This window comes from Triturus cristatus, chromosome 4_2 (genome assembly GCF_964204655.1).
Source record: "Triturus cristatus chromosome 4_2, aTriCri1.1, whole genome shotgun sequence".
Lineage (NCBI taxonomy): Eukaryota > Metazoa > Chordata > Amphibia > Caudata > Salamandridae > Triturus > Triturus cristatus.
Window position 1 is genome coordinate 318,923,292 of NC_140586.1, and position 19,409 is coordinate 318,942,700.

At 44.9% G+C, this 19,409-nt stretch overlaps 1 protein-coding gene across 1 annotated transcript in view; it reads right to left on the minus strand.

Annotated features, from left to right (window-relative positions):
* PLA2G4A (phospholipase A2 group IVA) overlaps positions 1–19,409 on the minus strand; it is a 737,221-nt gene that overhangs the window by 643,441 nt on the left and 74,371 nt on the right. The window lies entirely within an intron of this gene.

The window sequence follows — 19,409 nt, forward strand, 5'->3', positions numbered from 1 at the left end:
TGCATGTAAGGCCCTGGATAGATGGGGTTACAAAATGGCGGTACACTTCGAATTCACTTCGGGATCCAGGGGGGTTGGAATCCTGATCCAGAAGCGTTACTCCTTGATACTGAATGGATCCTGGGTGGATGAACAGGGGAGATTTGCTGCGATCGCCTGCCAATTGGAAGGGAGACATTATAATATAGTATCGGTTTATTTCCACCAGCACTGCATCGATCAACCCTCCCAGCGCTGGGAAAATTCCAGTTATCACTCCCGCAGGGAGAACTTATCGGGGGGGATTGTAACGCTACAATCAATGCTACTATAGATAGAAAACTCCCCAGGGACTCCGGTGGCCCCAACCTCAAGCTAAAAGACTTTGTCAACGTGATTGGCCTCACGGATGTCTGGAGAGCCAGGCACCCGGGGGAACTCCAATATACCTTTCACTCAGGGGCCCATAATAGTCTTTCCAGAATAGATGATATATTTACACTAGCAGCGGGGATAGAAAGAGTACTAGATGTGACACATTTGCCCAGAGGCATATCTGACCACTCGCCTGTACTGATCACCTACGCATCCTACATCCCGGGGAAAACACAGACTTTTTCTCCTATACCCTGGTTATCTAAAAGACAAAAGGATTAGGAAGGGCTTGATCACTACCACAAAATAATATTTTGCAGAGAATGAACACTCAGTGCCCGCGCCAACGACGCTATGGGAGGCGTATAAAACAGTCCTACGTGGTCAGGCAATTTCACTGGTAAAAAGGAACAACAACATCAGATCCACACATTAGAGCAACAGTTAACACGTGCCGAAAAAGACCACGCTACAGATATCACTGAGGAGACAACACATCGACTGTATATAGCCCAACAAGAACATAAGGCCTTCACATGGGAAGAGACCAAATCCAAACTCACGACCACGCAGTATACTGTTAATGAACAAGGTGATAAGGCTGGCAAGCTCCTTGCATGGCTGGATAAAAAGAAAGAGCTAATAGATGGATAGCTCAACTTCAGGGTGATAAAGGAGTCATGAACTCGGACCCCCAACAAATAGTACACATATTGGCGACCCACTATGAGAAAATATATGCACCATTAGCCACTACTACGGTGGAGGAGAATTTAGCCTTTTTTAAAGACATCAAAATGCCAACACTAGACCATACTGCCACCCAATCTCTAGAAGCAGATCTGATCCAAAACGAGCTCCTACGAGCAATTAATACCCTACATACAGGTAGGGCACTGGGATCAAATGGTATTCCCGTACAATTTTACAAACTGACAGCCACTACTCTCGCGCCTCATGTTCCTGGATGCACGAATGGCATTCGACATGGTCGAATGGCAGTTTCTTTTCGCAGTCCTTCACCACCTAGGATTTGGACCAAGTTTTGCCAATGGGTAAAGTTGCTCTATACTAAACCCATGGCGCAAGTGGTGGCAAACGGACGTATCTCGGCTGATTTCCCCCTGGGTAAAGGAACAAGGCAGGTCTGCCCTCTGTCACCGCTCCTATTTTCAATAGTACTAGAACAACTGGCGGCATGGATACGACAGGACCCAGTAATTCGCGGACTCAAATGGGCTATGGGATGGGAAGATCTTATCTCACTCTATACGGTTGATGTGTTATATTTGGTTTCACCTGCACGCTCACTCAACTGCCTCTTAGACATTTGTGCAGCATACGGACGAGTGTCGGGCTACACAATAAACTGGGCGAAGTCACTTATTTTTATACTGCATGATCTCCCCCCCGCGCGCGACTCCCACGAAACTGTGACATACAAATAGCTGACAAGGGATTTAAATATCTTGGTAACAATATAACATATCAGGACAAGCTATTTACGGAAGAAAATAAATCTCATGCAACCCCTGGCACGCTTTCGCCGAGATGTTAGCCAATGGCGATCCCTGCCACTCATATTGCTGGGTAGGGCAGCCCTCTTTAAGATGATGGCGCTCTCCAGATTCCTTTACGCCTTACAAAACACACCATTCCCCGTCCCCACGGCCTATTTCATAGCGATGAACACCGAAGTAGCTAAGTTGCTGTGGGATGGCAAATCGACCCGCATAGCCATGCCTAAAATGGTAAAGAGCTGGTATGACAGAGGTATTGCCCTTCCTAATATAAAAACATACTAGGCAACCCAGCTCGCTGTGCTGAATCAATGGCTACACGCAACACAAGATGAACCGGCCTATCATATGGATAGACATCTCTTGGGAGTGGACAGAATGATGAGGGCGCTCTACAATAGTATCAAAACATTGGCCCCGACAGGACCAACAGCACATACAGTTAAGGTATGGCATGAGGCGCAACAGGCACTAGGGTGGAAGGAGGTCACGACATAGGCAACACCACTATGGGACACGCAAAAGTTGAGGAAGTTGCGCAATACCAAAGGTTTCAGGCAATGGGACCTAATAGGCATTTCAAAGGTGGGTGACCTGTGGAAAAAGGGTGAGGTTATCACATTTGCACAATTGCAAAATACGTATGGCCTAGCAATGACGGAAGTCTTTAGATATCTGCAGATCGAACAAGCACTTACGGCGCTGATCCTGCCGAGCACGCAGCTACCGGAGTCTTGGCCCCTGGAAGACCTGTTAGTCACAGATCACATGACCAAAAAAGCCATCTCACTAACATATAGGAAAATAATAAACAACCAGCCAGATCCCACAGCAGCCCTTAAAAAAAATGGGAGAATGAGGTAGGAGAATTAGACGAAGCGGACTGGCAAGAAGCAATAGCATCCCCTAAAGAGTTGGCGATCCCTTCTAGGCAACAACAATTGAAGGTGCTACACCGCACCTTCTATACCAGAACATTGCTGCACAAACTGGGCAGGACAGATACCCCACTTTGTCTGCGACAGTGTGGTGCACTGGGCATATTTTAACATACAATCTGGCACTGCACAGAAAGAAATTATGACATACTGGGAAGCGATCATGCATACAATATCACAGGTGATGGGAGAGGCAATTCCACCGGAACCGAAAAGGTGTCTGCTTAACGTTTGGGAGCCCACAGATCTTAATCATGCGGCTAAGGATTGAGTGACATTGGGCATGGTAGTAGCGAAAAGAAATATAGCACAGCTCTGGGGCTCCAGATCGGCCAAGACCCTTAGACGATGGTGCTAGGACATGGACGGTGTAATGATGGCAGAAAAATCTGTACATCTGCATAGGAGATGCCCTAAAAAGTGGATCCGGTTGTGGGGATGATGGAATAAATACCGGGGTAATATCTGCGACCGCCGCAAGAGGAATCAGTCCAAGGGGAGTGAATAAGTAAATACTCAGATTAAAATGTTTGGTGATGCAATGGACCGAGAAAGGTAGAGTGAAGGGTGCAAAAGAAAAACACTGAAAATATACATTTGAACCTTACGAATTGCTGTTCCGAACTATGGCATTGCAATATGTTGTATGCAAAAGTGAATATAAGTAAAGATGCATCATTGTATAATAATAGAAAATATTAATAAAAAGTTTCATTAAAAAAAAATTGGTACACGATTTCAAACAAATTAGAGTGTGATTTGTTCAATGTGTCTCTTGCACACCTATAGTACAAATACGTAGTTGTAGATCGTATTCCTTATCAAAATCAATGCCAGTAGGACCGCATTGTTATATGTACTGGACATCACCCAGGTCTTAGGGCTTAATTGGGTTACCCTGTTAGTTTAGAATGTCAAGCTTAACAGGGACACAACTGAAAACTTCCTCTTTGGCAAACCCATTTCTCTATGGTATTCAGCCTGTTGGCCTGACGGCATAGGTCCAGCTCCCAACCCCACCAATGTCGTCATAATCGAAAGTCAAATCTCCATGGCCAACCAAGTGACACAGTAGCAGACATGTGCTTCAACACACTCAAGATGCTCATAAAAACATTCTCCAACTTGACACCAGCAAAATGGTAATCCAAGCCCTCCTCACCAGCAAACTTGACTATCACAACACTCTCTATTCAGGCATCTACACCAAGCGCACTAAGAGACTCCAAACAGTTTAAAACACTGCTGCCAGGCTCTCGCTTAACCTCAATCTTCTGCACCAGGAGGAAAATACCAGTCACAAAAGAATAATCAGACCTAAAAGACTTAACTATGTTGGTTAGGGCTTGCGCCAAAGCCAGGCAGAAACCACCACTCTAGTCAGGACAAGGGAGTTACACACTGATGATAACCCCTGCTCACCCCATAGGTAGCTTGGCAGGAGCAGTCAGGCTTATCCCAGAGGCAATGTGTAAAGCGTTTGCGCAACACACGCATACAGCAGCAACACACTAGAAACTCCACACAAGGTTATATCAAAAATAGCCTTTGTATTATCATAAACACATTCATAACATAATCACACATTTACACTGTGCCAACTGGCACTAGGCAATATTCACAGGGGATTATATACAGGACCGGGCCAATTCGGCCACGGTCAGACCCATCAAAATGCAGGTAAGTAAATGCAAAACACAACCAGTAACTACTGGTACCATAATGACCTAAGCATGATCATATTAGCATTAGACACCATCCTGACATAATATAACAAAACATTAGGCAATAAATCAGATTAGGCCCAAACCTCATTAGCATAAACACATTACACAGTAATCATGGGGCATGAATCAAATGAGGCATTACATTAGGCAGGACATCTCTTATGCATAAAAGTAGCAGTGCACCATATAGCACTGGCAAGGGCCTTGCGCCCTAACACCCTAAAATGACCCCAGGCCAACTAGCCTTACACTGGGGCTCAAATGCCCTTTGTCCAGAAAGTCAGGGCTCTAGGGGGGGGGATCTCTCAAAGGGCCCCCTGGCTGCTTCAGCAGCAAACACAAAATGCGCACTGCGCTGGGGCCGGGGAAAGTGTAACTCACCCACCTCCTCATCAACAAAAATGCCCCCAAACGCTGCAGCTTCCCACTGTCATGCGGGGCAGCTGTGGAAATGAGGCCTGCACAACTGTGCCTCTTAGGCCCCTCTGGGACTCTGAGTAAAGTCGCCCCCACGTTGCAGCTGCCCGTGCATGCGGCGCAGCTGTGGAAAAGAAACCAGCACTAACTGTGCCTGGGGGGGGGGGGGGAGCACCAACAAATGCCCCCGTTAGAGTGGCCCGCTCTCCTGCGGGACCACTCAGGCACCAACAATGTGCCTCAAGAAAGCCCCACTGTGCCCTGGAGGGCACCGACAATACTTTACTTAGCCCCACTCACCGGGCTCTTTCGCGGCTGCTGCTGCAGGCTCCGTGTCCTCGCAGCAGGTCCTCAGGCGGTAATACGCGGGGTGGGCTCCCGCCGGAATGGAAGTTCTGCGGCCCACTCTGCTTCCTTCTTGCTTCGCCCGGTCCCTCTCCTGGGACACGGGCTTTCTCTGTGGAGCCCACGAGGCTCAGGACGGTCTGGACTGCGCGGGACTCCCCTCACTCACACGGGATACCCGCCTCGATGCTAGTAGCAGTTTCCTGTGTCCCGCTCCTCTTCCTGGCACCGGGCAGGGATTGGCTCCTTGAACGGTCGTGCCCCTGGTCAGGCAACAGACGCGTGACTTCCGGTTTTCTCTGCCGGTCTGGCGGTGCATGCACAAGCCCACGTCGAGAGGCTCACGTCGGGGGGCACAAACCAGTGGGGTAGGCTCCCGCTCCGGTTCTCGCTCTCCTCACCAGTGCAGGGTGGGCAACCTCTCCTTTGGCGCAACACAGGGTGGGCACCCGGTCAATAATACGCATTAATGCAGGGTGGGCACCCGCTCCCACCGGCAGCTCGGGGTAATCCCCATGCCAGGATTCCCCCGAGCTCCTCACTCTCCGCCGCCAGCTCCTCACTCTCCTCTTGGGCAATTAGAATATAGCGCTCGAGGCGCTAAGCCCCTCAAAGTTCCTGGGGTAACGTGGGCCAGGCACACAAAGTCCTTGGGGCTGGGGACACCCCAGCAGGGCGCAGCCAGGCAGGCCAGCATGCAGGGACCCCCAAGAAGCTGCAGCTGGGTCCCACGGCGGTTCCTCCTGGCAGTGTGTCCCCACCCAGCCCAAGTAAGCACAAGCACAACCTTTTCATGGGGTCACAGCCCCAATATTTATATCAATTTTTCCTTTGTCTGCCCTGGCACAGGGCTTGGGGGAACTAGCAAAAACTGTCTCAGGGGGTAATTGGAGCACTTTGTTTAAAAGACTCCTCCTCCCCCTTTGTGAGGTGGGGGCTCATCATCAGACACACCACAGGGGGGCGGAGCCAGCATTGTACAGGCTAGGCACAAACCTATTCAGGGACCAGGGACTACTCCTCCCACTACTCCAAATGCAGATGTCCCATTCAGCCTAGTGCTGACTCACCCTGCCCCTCCTGGAGCCACAAACACCTCACCAGCCCCTGTCTCTCAAAAGCCAGACATTCAATTCACATCAGGCAGGCAGACACATAGCACACAGAAATGGCACCTTCTAAAAGTGGCATTTCTAAAATATATATGAATCTGTGTACACCATTGCGTAGCATTTATTATCACTATTCCAAACATACCAAACTTGACCACGCTGCTCCTCTCATATCAGGAATTACCACTGAAACACTTATCAGGTAATCCCCAATGCATTCCTATGGGAGGGCAACCCCACAGTAGTGAGAAACCGAAATGGCTGTTGGTCACTATCAGGACATGTCACACACTTAAGGTACATGTCCTATCTTTTACCTACAATGAACCCTGCCCATACGGCTAGCTAGGGCCTACCTTAGGGGTGAATTACATGCAGTAAAAGGGGGGTCACAGACATGGCACACACTTTAGGTGCCACGTCACAGCGGCAGTAACACGGCGAGCACAGGCTCTGCAATGGCAGAGGACTGGGATAGTTTTGAAAGACTACTTTGGTGGGTGGCGCAATCAGCGCTGCAAACCCACTAGTAGCATTTAATTCACCAGCCCTGGGTATATGAGATACCACTATACAAGGGACTGACAGGTAAATTAAATAGGCCAAACAGGTGTAGACCAATCTTCCCATATTTATCACAGAGAGCACACACACTTTACACTGAACAGCAGTGCTAAAGTGCCCAGAGTCCTAAAACCACCAACACCATGTCAGAAAAAAGGCTAGGAGAAAGGCAAAAGGTTTAGGGATGACCCTGCGAAAGGGCCAAGTCCAACAGGAATCAATTGCGAGAGTAAGAATTTGACTGATTTTTCAAGGCCTGGAATCAGATTATAAAGATTGAGTTCCATAGATAGTCTGAGCTGGCCATCGTATATAATTTTGAGATCCTCCTGAAGAACCTCAATTCAGGAAGGCCCTTTTCAAGAGATCAGGAAAGATTGCAAGGCATGTTAGAAGTGGTTTAGGCACTGCTTAACAAATAAGCCTCAGGACCAGAGAGGTCATGGTTTTATTCACTGCTGTTCCCGATTGACAAGCCAGAGAGAACTTTCCATCTCATTTTAGATCTGAAAAGACAATGATTATGTAAAGTATGTACCATTTAGAGGTCTGTCACTTTAGACTATTATTCAGGATGTATTTCCAAAAGACTTACTGACAACAATCGATTTACTGGATGCTTACTTTCACATTACAATACACTCAAGATATTAACAATAACTGAAATTTGCAGTTGGAGATTACCACTACCAATTCAGATCTCTACGTTTCACGCTATGTTCTGCCCAATAATCTTCACAAAGGTATTAGCTCTTGTAGTAGCATCTTTCCAACTTGAGGATCGGTTAATACCAGATTCTTCTTTTTCACAAACAGGATTGGACCGCCAGTAGGTATACTGCAGACAACAAACATGGGATTTTTACTGAATATCAAGAAGTTACAACTCACCCAGAGCAGGAGTGACAGTTCATTGGAGCACTTTTTCAGAAAGAACAGGGCAATGCCTTTCATCCAGAAGACAGAGGTTTATCTCTAGAAGGACAGCTAACGTGTTGGTAAGCCTTGAGGATGCCACATCAAGGAGGTACACATAGTACAGCCTAGCTCAGATATCCTTAAAGGGTTGCGGATGAGCACAGGGTCAAACAATCTCTTCAGATGGCCTAGATTTCATGGGACAAAAACAATTCTGCAGAGGATCCAAGAGTCTTTCTCTCATCAATGTCCTTTCACCTATTCCACAAAAAATTCCATCCATCTCATTCTGGGGGCATATCCAGAGCTTGACTTCTTTGCAACCAAAGAGACAACTTTTCTTCCCAAAATCTTACAGATAAATTGTAACAGGAAGTATGGAGTAGATGCTCTGAATGGCCCAGATGTCTCCTTTGTGCTTTCCCTCTCCTACCCAGAGGGCTGATGAAGTTTGGGAAGAGGAGATTATGACACTAATAATGGTTTCAGCCTACTGGCCATGCAATCATTGGTTCTATTGGCTTTTCAAGATGGTGATTATTCCCCCAATTCACATTCCTGCAGATCCAACACCTCTGCAATTTTAATCCCTCCCAAAAGTTTCTGGATTTTCTTGAACTCACAGCTTGTAGGTTGAAAGGTTAGGACTTCAAATAACAGGTTGTTCAAGAGAGGTGGTAGTAGACATTCAGGTATTTAGGAAACACTCTACTATTGCTGGTTATGTTAAACACTGGAATCATTTAGAATCTTGGTATAGAGAATCCTAAATCTTCAAATCCTTTTCTAATCCTAGACATTCTCAGAGATAGTTTTCAATAAGGTATTGCAGCATCCACACTAAACGGGCAGCTATAACGTGTCTGAGAGCCTTTGTGGTCCTCAAAATAAATAAGGTCCTCTGCTTCTACACTTCTCAGAAATTTGAAAAACAAAAGACCAATAGTTTATTTGGAAGTCCTATGAGGGTTAATAAAATTACCATACCTACTATCAGCAGATGGGTAAAGCAGTTGTATGATAGAAGCACGCATGGCTAAACCACGCATGCCTTGAACTCGCAGTCCGAACCACGAATGGATCTTAACCACGCGTTCCTTTACCACACATGCCTTAACCTGAAAATTTTGTGGTAGAGGCATGAATGTTAAGGGGATATGCGTGGCTAAGGTTGCCACTACCCTGACCTCCCCCACCTATGCGTTGTCCCTAAAACTACCCCAGCCCCTTCCCATGCACTGAGACCTACACCGGCCCCCAGCCCTAAAAACTACCTGACTACCCATTTCCCTCTCCCTACCCACAGGCCTAAAACCCTGCCCCTTTACATACACAACGACCCCCCCACACCCCTGCTGCCCCAAAAACTATCATAACCCCTTTCACTGCCCTGAGACCTACCCCGACCCCCCTAGCCCTAATACCCATTCCCCTCCACCTGCCCTGCGGCCTAAAAACCCTGCTCCTTTAATACACAACCCTGCCCCCGCCCGGTCCCTAAAACTACCCTGACCCCGCCCTAACCCACTTACTTCACAGCGTCCTCTGGCTCTCTTCCTGGCATCTTCCTCCTTCAGCCTTCACCACAGTAGCAGCTAGTATCCAGACCACGCACTGCCTTAACCACGCATGTGCATGGTTAAGGCAAATGCGTAATTGGAACATGCATGGCTGAGGCCGCTGTGTTCCGACTGTTTCCCGGGTAAAGCTCACCATATCCCAAGCATCTAAAGCAATGGCTGATTAAATTACTTAAAGTTATTCAGGATAGATCAACAAGAAGTGATGCACTGTCCTAGGCGGAAGCAAAAGGGGTTCCCTGGGAAGAAATGTGTCGAGCCACATGGGCTACAGCAAATACTTTTGTTAATCATTATCGTCTAGATGTATCTCAAGACCATTTTTTGTTTTCTACTAGGGTGATGGAAACTGGTTCTATTTAATAAAAATATTCTACTTAAATTTCCTAAGACGTAAGTGTTCCATCAACTTGGGCAGATGCTCTATTCAGTAATGGATCGGACAAGGAAGGTGGACGGAGATTACTTACCCAATAATGTTCAATACTGCACTCCCAGGTTTTCTTCGTCCCAGTCCACTATCCCTTCCACTCCTTTACCTTGAAGGACACTTAGAAGCGGGATACTTATTTCATAGTTTAGTAAGAGCTGCCAGAGGGGCAAGAGGTGGGGTATCATGGAAGTAAGGGAGGGAAGGAGGAAAGACTAAATTAGTCCTTCTTCCTATAATGTGCTTAGGAAACATTTCTCATTCAGTAATAAATGAAACGAGGAAGATTTGGATGTAGAGTACCAATAAGTAATCCGGGCACTACACTTGAACCCAAATTCTTTTGACAAATATTTGAATACTGAGATAGATATGGCTCTCGCATTAATGGCTGAAGTGGACAGACCATTGCACCATGCTTTAAGCTATGGTCAGCCGAGGCAAAATGTGAATGGTAGTTGAATGGAGAACCATTCAATGTATATGTTCACATTTTTTAAAAACATTTTTTTTTTTTTTTTATTACACGGACCAGGCCAGACCTGAAAACAAATTTCCTCCCATTAACTTTTAATGTTCTACAACTCACCTGGTCCTGGAATATATCACCAGCAGTAATCAAAATGAATGCCCCTGCTCACCTCAATGTGGTAACCATTTCTTAAAGCTATGCAAAATGAAGATCAAAATGATAAGTTGAATAAAAAACCTAAAGAGATAACCAAGCTTACCATCCAGTGAGTAGAGGGACTAGTTTTTAAAGCGTTTATGCCATCTTTCTGGACTGAAAAAATTAAGAAAACTGTACCATAGATGATAGACTGTCATTGATAAAACTACATAAAAAGAGAACGGATTGAGCTAAAGATTTGTGAGAATGAAGAAAGAACTGCACAACAGTACACAATGCTCTCTGAAACTTAGCGATACAATTATAGGTTTACTGAGGAAGTAAAACAAAAAAGGAACTTCAGCGTCCAATGCAGGTCATAAGGCATCTAAATGTGTAAATGAACATGATCCTCAAATCCTCTACACAGCAAAATAAAAAGATGCCATGAGACAAACCTCTATAAACATTGTAATGAGAATTTAAAGTCTTCATTGATAATGTGTAAACAACAAAACCACTCACAGATAAACCATGCAATCAGAGATTTCTGTGTATGCAACCTCCTTTATTTTTTTTAAATTATTGCATCCGCAAATGTTAAGGGTGTCAAAGGAAGCTCATTTCAAACATCTTAAGTTAAATGACTCCTTTTCACTTCAGAACAAAAGAACAACTATGCACATATCTTGGATGTGAACAAATTACATAATTACAATACATTAGGCCTTCAGTCAAGTAAACCTGGTCACTGGCACAATATAGAGCAACTAAAATGGGAAGGTACCAACTCTCAATTACATCATAGAAGCATCCTGCTGAATCCTGTACCCTGCATTTGAGTACATAAGATGACTTATATTATAGGGTGCTGAGATAACATGAGAACTTGCTGATAGATATGTCTTCTTTAGCCTGTTAAATGGCCTTGTGTTGCTTCTTCCATTCCTTCTAGTAGCCTTTTTGGATGTCTACCATCATCAAGGAGTCAGCTACAATGCAATTGGTATATGATGCTTAGCATAGGACTATGCTTCTGGAAATGTAAATTCTGGTGGCAACCAACCAAATGCAAGTGCTGATCAAAATTAATCAGGTTTGTTGGCCTGGAATCAACACCACTAATTCAGAATACACTTAGGCTTGTAACTAAGAAATACAGCTCACATTTTGATGCATGAGAAGCCTTTCATTCCAACACACAAGCTAGGACTGGGACAGAGGCATGATTATGTTGCTGTTCTCCTTTAAGAACCAACACCTGCTTCAAAGACTAAAGAGAAGCCTACTGTTGCCTGTCCCTCATGGTGTGACTGTAGGAGACTGTCACGCATCCTGAGAACTTCAACTGCCCCATTACAAGAACTGTAGACGCCGAATAGCTCAGAGCCCTACTGCCTAAAAGAGGAGTCCTTGATTAGTGAGCTACTGGAGCCAACCAAGCAGAGCCACACTGTCTTGCCCTGAGAACAAGATAGTCATTCTCTACAGTTTTAAATTTTTTCACTGAAAAAGGTGTTCAGGACTGCTAAAACTGGACACAGGAGGAGCCCACAAATTCCTAGCAAACCACTGTAGCCCAAGGAGCTCTCCCTCGTCACGGACAGCCTGTTTCCCCACAGTCTCAGGGCCTTCAGTGGCAGTATTACCCACAGGTAGGAATGGAATGGAATGGAATGAGATTTTTAAAGCGCATGGCTGCCCGAGAGCGTCCCAGCGCGGACAGAAAATCTGGATAGATCAGGCGGAAGCGTGAAGGTGGTTAAGGGAACAGCCAAGTCTTTAAAGACTTTCAAAAGGGCAGAAGGTTAGGTTGGGCACGGAGGTCCAGTGGAAGGGCATTCCACATCTTGGACGCCTGATAGGAAAACCGCCGGCCTCCGGAGCGTGCTTTCTTAATCCTGGGTATTTGGGTAAGGTGGGCATTAGAGGATCGGAGGGTTCTAGTCGTGGTATGAGGGACCACGAGGTCTTTAAGGATGGGCAGGGCTTTTCCATGAAGGATTTTATGGGTTAGGCACAGGGCCTTGAACTGCACCCTTTGCTCCACGGGCAGCCAGTGGAGTGCTCTGATCGCAGGTTTGGCAGAGCAGCGGCTTTTTGTGCCCGTGAGAATCCGAGGTCTTAGTGTTTTCATTGCTCCCAATCAGCGAGTCTGCCTACGAGACTAAACAGTCTTGTCTCTTGTGCCACTGTTTGGCTACAAGTGTAAGTGACCAACCTGTACCAGCATCCTCCTTTGGGCTGGTCACCAGATGCAACAGTGACACATTGGTAGCACAGTTAAACTACACGTTGTTAGTACAGTTAAACTACAATAGCACAACTGCAAATCCTAAACAAGCATTGGCATAGCCAATAGGTCTCGCCTTTGGGATCTTATAAGTGTTTAGCCATGCCACACTTGATGTTGTTGCACCAAGGATATTGTGATTGAGAACTAAACACTTATAAGGTCCCAAAGGCGAGACCTATTGGCTATGGCAATGCTTGTTTTATGTTGGTGAAGGAAGTCCTTTGCAGACTCGCAAACTTGGTTGAGGGACAAGGGAGAGAGTAGGGACTGAAGTATAACCCAGAGATTGTAATTTAGGTGAGGCTGATAGTGCGAAGTCTTCCATTGCTAGGACATTTAAAAGAGAGGGGTTCAAATTGATGTCAAGCCTGGATGAATTTCTAATGTTTGCAGAATTCTGGAGCTTGGCTCCAAACTTTTCAGCGTCAAAAGCACTGCTACATATATTCACAATATAGCTTTTCATTATCTTATTATAGACTTTAGAATGTGTAAATGCAAAATTGATATATAAAAAAAAATAGGAGAAGGTCTATGAGCTTATTGCCTGGTGTTGGTTCAAATAACCATCCTGATAATATTAAATCAGTTTTCGCTCACCTCTGTTGGGGTTACTCGTTTCTTGCTACCCCGGTGCCCAGCAAAAGTATTTTGGTATATATATTCCCCTGTATTTTATTGGATTGAGTTAGCATGTGCTAGTGTGAACAGTTTCCGCAGTCACTGCTGTTGCAGATAATATCAGTTGGTATGTGACATTTGGGCTTAGTGGAGGCTGAAATTTAAAACAATGTTATTTCATCCATGTGTAACTTCTGCAGAGATATGTATAATGACATGAAAAAAAAACTTGGGAGAAATTGCCCATTACATATTTAGAATATGGTAAGGAAGTATTTAGCTGTTGTTGAAATGGTGTGCCAAACAAGACACATCACAAAGAGTTCATTATGCAGAGGAGTTTAAACAATACCTTAGATGTATTTAGACACATGCCAACATAAAATGTCAGAAGCAAACAGTGATCCCCCTGACTTGTTCGCGCTGAGCTCTGTTCAGAGCCGATGCCTGCCTCCTTTAAGTTTGCGCCCCTCCTTTCCTAGAGTTAATTTCCCCAAGAATAACGTTTGCTGTTGCTAGCATCACCATGACTCGCCTGTTAAAATAAAGATGCTTGTAGCCATCAGTTGCTAGCGTTCAAACGCGTGAGCACATCCCATCTGACAGCCTTGCCTGCCCCCTAACATCTGCGACCTCCGCTGACTGACCTTTGTCCTTCACAGTCCGAGAAGAAGAGAAGCAAAAGTTATTAAAGCGAGGCAGCGAGCTGCGGAGCGAGCACAGACAGCTGCAGGACAAAGACCAGCTCCTCGATGATGCAATGAAGATGAGCCACATGATTTACTGCGGCCGCGTGGCACCGCGATCGAAAAGTCATGCACCATTGCGTCCCCACAAATGCTCCGTAGCAGCTCCAAGTTCTGCTGCTTGTTTGGAATGGGGGAGGGGCAGGGGGAGATGTTGCTGGGTCTCATCTGAAGTTTCCCTTCGAGCAGCAATTTTAACTCACTTGTTTCTGTCTTTCACAGCCATGCGCCTCACACGTTTCAGTTAGATCACACCTGCAGTAATCAATCGGAATTTAATAAAGCCACGGATATTTTAAAATGTCTGACACAGGCCTGCTCTTTAATAACGCAGTATGTGGGAGCTTTAAAAATGGAGAGACCCAAAACGTGCATCCTAAAAGGGGTCGGGGTGGCAACGGTGGTAACGGATGAGGTAAGCTCGCGAGTGGTGCGCGCGCGCTTGGGAGAGCGAGCAGCCCATCTGTTTTCAATTATCGCGCCCGCATCTGGGCACGATAATTGAACACAGATGTCGCCCATGCACGTAACCGCAAGCCTTAGACCGTGGGCGGTTACATTGGCTGGGAAAGGCGGGATATGCGCCCGCCTTTACCCAATTGTGTGCTGTCTTTTTTTAAAGACGCACGCAAAGGCCAATGAAAATAATGCTGAAAAAATCCACATAAGCACGAGCTTGTGAAAAGTGGAGTTCAGCTGCAAGAGGCCGTATCCTTAGAGCAGCGCATGCGCGCTGCGCTACGGCTCGAACTAAAAAACAAGCAAGGTTAACATTGACCGACTTGACCAGGTTCAGTGAGCCAGACAATTTGCACCCAAGAAATGCTTTTTGCAATAGTGTTTCCAGCATACAGGTGCTCCTATGCCACCTTGGAACACACAAATAAAGACTATTCCACAATCAATAGGAGAAGTCTGAAGGCAGCACGTATTTCTAGTTTAATGAACCTGTGAGTGAGTAAAAATCAAAGGAAGCCAGTTAGAGGTAGACAGTAATGGGACGGAGAGCTGCCAAAAATTGCGGGCAGCCCAGTCTGACAATCTCTTATACTGCTTGCCTGAAGCAGAATCAAGTAATACCCTTGCAGCTGTCCGAATGCCAATGGAAATGGCTTCAATGGCGTCAGAAAGTCTGATTTAAGGCGGTACTTCCGATGCCATGAAAGCCATTTTGTTTTTCATGACCACGACTGGAAATGCACCATGGAAATGTCTTAGGAAAAAAATGCACTCCACATCCTGGGAAGCAACCAATGACATCCCACGAACAATTACTTTAAATTTTCCAAAGAAAAACACCAGTTATGGAGAGTTTCTCTCTGTAAAAGTACCATCTAGTCCGCCATTACATAGTGGGTAACAGCGTTTTTGTTTTTATTAAAGGAGAAGCAGCAGTAGAAGCGGCTCCTGCCTTGATGTAGTAAAAAGTTTTGACATAAAACAACCTCCTATCTTGTGGCTGTTCCTTAATTTGGTGGCTCAGCAAACCCTCAGCAAGTAGAGGGAATCCCACCCAAGTCGCAAACATGGTGGTTCCAAATGATATCAGCTGGACAATAGAGTTATTGAGTATTTTATATGCATTACCTGTAGCTACAGCACCAACCAATAGCAAGCCTTTTTTGTTCAACCTTGCTATCGTCCAAAGCTCATAGTCTAAAACAGAGGTACTAGGCAATACAGTGAAATAGGAGTAGCACCTGCTGCTCGATTTTCCAGAATAAATAGGCAGTACTTCTAAACTGGAGTGCCAGAATTCCCTAGATCCCAGCCAAGAAGCCTGACACAGACATATACAAAGAACAGAGAGATCCCAACACATGCATTGAAAAAGAGATAGAGACTAACACTATGAAAAAAAGGTTGACACAATTCAAGACTTAACTCACCAGACAAAGTGGAAGTCACAATACTAAATTATTTCTTCACTTCTCAATCTCCCCATCTCCCAACTTCTGAAGTACTATTCAAAGAAATACTTTATTGGGAGTGCACAACAGTCCAAGACACCCAACAACTAACAGAGGCCCCATGTATGTATTGTATTCACGTGTTTTATTTTATTTGGGGGTGGGGGTGAGACACTACTAATCACTCCCATTGGCACTGGAGTCCACTGGTGGGTAGTAAGACAATGCTCAACAAAATATGGTTAAGTAGAAACAAGTAGTCCAGGTAAAGGTGTGGCTAGCCGAGAAAGACAGTCATCAAGTAAGTCCCTAAAAGGTGGCCAAGTTATAAAAGAACTGAGTCCTGAAAGCTAAGGGTGAAGATGGCGTGCCAGTCTTAGTTGTCTGATCGGCCAGGGCTAAGAGGACCAAGTGAAGAGGAATGTCTTGAAGAGGGATAAATTATTCAAGGATGAAGATTCACTATTGCCGAGGCGTGTGCACTCACATTTTGAGTTAAGGCTACATCTCTTTCAACAAAATAAAGGGAGGAAGATGAGGAGACAGTTCTTTCAAGATTGGCAATCAAACTGATAGGTTGCATATAAGTGCTACACTGCTATCACATTGGGTCTGCTGGCAAAGAAAGTTAAAGAAACATTTAAAGCACAATGTTAATGCATCTCTTTTGCCAGTGGTTTGCCTTTAAACGTCCAACACCATAACTATATTGTCCACCAACCGCAAATAAAAGCCATGCATTTTTTATAGTTCATATGGAGCAAATTCATCTGCTTGGACACATCAAAACTAAATCTTTAAGGTCTTTAATAAGGCTATGAACTTTAAAGGGAGGCATGCGCAGTGAGGGGTGAGATGAAATTCCTAGCAGGATTGAACCTGTGGGTATATAATGCATTCAAGAGCTAACTGTCCCACAAACAGAATGATTCTAGGATAACACAACCATACATCCACTCCAATGATGGTCTCACTTCACAGAGGAGGCTGCACATTGGAAATGAAGATCCATCAACAAGTCCATTAAAAATGTCTGGGACTCCCTCAGTCTGTCCATGTACCTGCCCAATCTTCTGTTGGTTCCCACCCTTACCCTCATCAGCAACACCAACTGCGGAGGACATAATATTTTCCATTTCTTTCTTCATTGCCATTATAGCTTCTGTAATGTAATAAAGGATGGTGAAGTGGGATTAGGAAGCAAAGTCTATAAAGGGTGTGTAAGGCTTTAAGATGTACATACAATTTTAGGAAAACAAAAAAGGTAAGAATAATGATGTTTACCTCCACAGTTGCAAACATTTAAAAAAATAGAGATTACATACCAGGCTTTTGGGCAACCTTAAAAATGAATAGCCGCTTTGTCAGTAAAACACCACTAATGTACATAGCCTGTTAGCTGAAGTCAAATGAACTTGAATGAATCATGCACTTTAGGTATTTCTAATGACGCACTGAAAAGATTTCCATAATAAACAATAGCGAGCATGCTGGAAAGATTTGCATGACATTTGCAATAAAGCACACTGTTAGGGTTGACTTGTGTAGGAAACCATATTTATACATTAACAGTACTGTAAGAGAAGAGTCTATGAAGTGACTAGGATGAGAGGTAAGAAACAAAACTACAAAAGCCGTTTGGAAGGTTGCAACCAGGATTCCCTGCAGCAGAGTGGAAATTCTTGTACAACATTTCTAATGAGGAATACACCACTAAAGGGGAGTCTTATCCAGGACCAAGCAGTATAATATGAGAGACCAGGTCTAGGAGAGGACCACACCATACAGCATGGGAAGTTATGTCTCACAGGACACACAGCAGTATACCATGAGCGGATCTTAGATTAAACCATGCAGTATTAGAGGGTAGCTCTTAAAAGGCAAATATATATATATCTTATACCATAAGAGTTGTTTGAGGGTACTCTGATACGTAAATCATATTGGGGGTCTCAGAGCAAGGTTGGTTGCTATAGAGTATAGTTAGTGAAGGAGACAGGGGTAAACATGAAGAACTCAAGGAAGCCATGAAAAGACGCCTGGGAGCATATGAACAAAGTCAAACAGAGGAAACAACAGAAATTTGAACGCAACGCTAGGGATTATGAACAAGGAAGATTCCAGGAAATACAACGCTCAAAGACGGGACCTGTGAAGTAACAAGAACAGCATGGTGGCGGAGCAAAGAGACACTTCGGAGTCGTAGGTGACAGAAGTGGAACAATCGGAAGAAGCAGGAAACGCCAGAATAAGCAGAGCGGCACCTGACCCTTTTCACAAGGAATTCAGCCGCATTCGGCAAACGTGGCTTAGAGGGGGAAAAGGGAGACCACCGGTACCACGAGCTGCAGAACAACGAGGAGGGGCAGATGGAAACGAAGGGAACGACAACACAACTAGGAACAAGCGAAATACGAAGTACAGACAATGAAGGAAAGGGAGGAAGACAAAGAGAACCATCATTAATCTGACACCTAGGAAACTGACAACTGTAGAATAATCAGTCCTCAAACTAGGCTTAACATTCTGCCCTACTAAGAATTTCTAATACACACAAACAAGGACTGATGTGTTTAAATTGATAAGGAAAATTAAACTATGTAAATACTTCAAAATGAAGGGTGAAGGACAAAATCGTGAGCCAGCAAGAAGAGAGCAGGCGGGAATGGATATCCTAACAGGAGATGACCTGGATATTCTGGCAATTCTGTAGGAACTCGCAAGTGCAGAACCACAACACAATTCTGGTGAGTTAGATCAAATGAACAGAATTGAAAACCTGGGAATCACGCAGAAAGGATCACCAAGTCCCTTCAAACCAATCTCGAAGTTTAAGCCACAAACACCTACGGATGCGATAGATATTTTCAGGGAAAAAGTCAACCAAGATATGCTAGCATTGCGTGAAAATAGAGAGAAAATAAAAAGTGGAATGAACATAAGATACGCTCAGAGACAGGTGTTAAAGAGTTTTGAAGAATATAACACGATTGTAGTAAAACCGTCGGACAAAGGGGGAAATGTGGGGCTACAGACCAAGGAGGACTATAGTAAGGAGGCACAAAAGCAAATCAACAATTGTGAGAACTATGCCTCTACCACCACCACTGGATATATGAAAAGTATCATGGTGTATGAGGAATTAATCCTGAAATGGCATAAGAGAGGGATGCTCACAATGGAGTAGTACAAATTTCTATCAATCCCGCATCCATGGATACCTATTTTTAATCACCTGCCCAAGGTGCATAAAGACAGACTGAATCCAACATGACGGCCTATTATCTCCTCAATTGGTGGTCTGATGAAGACTAGGTCGAG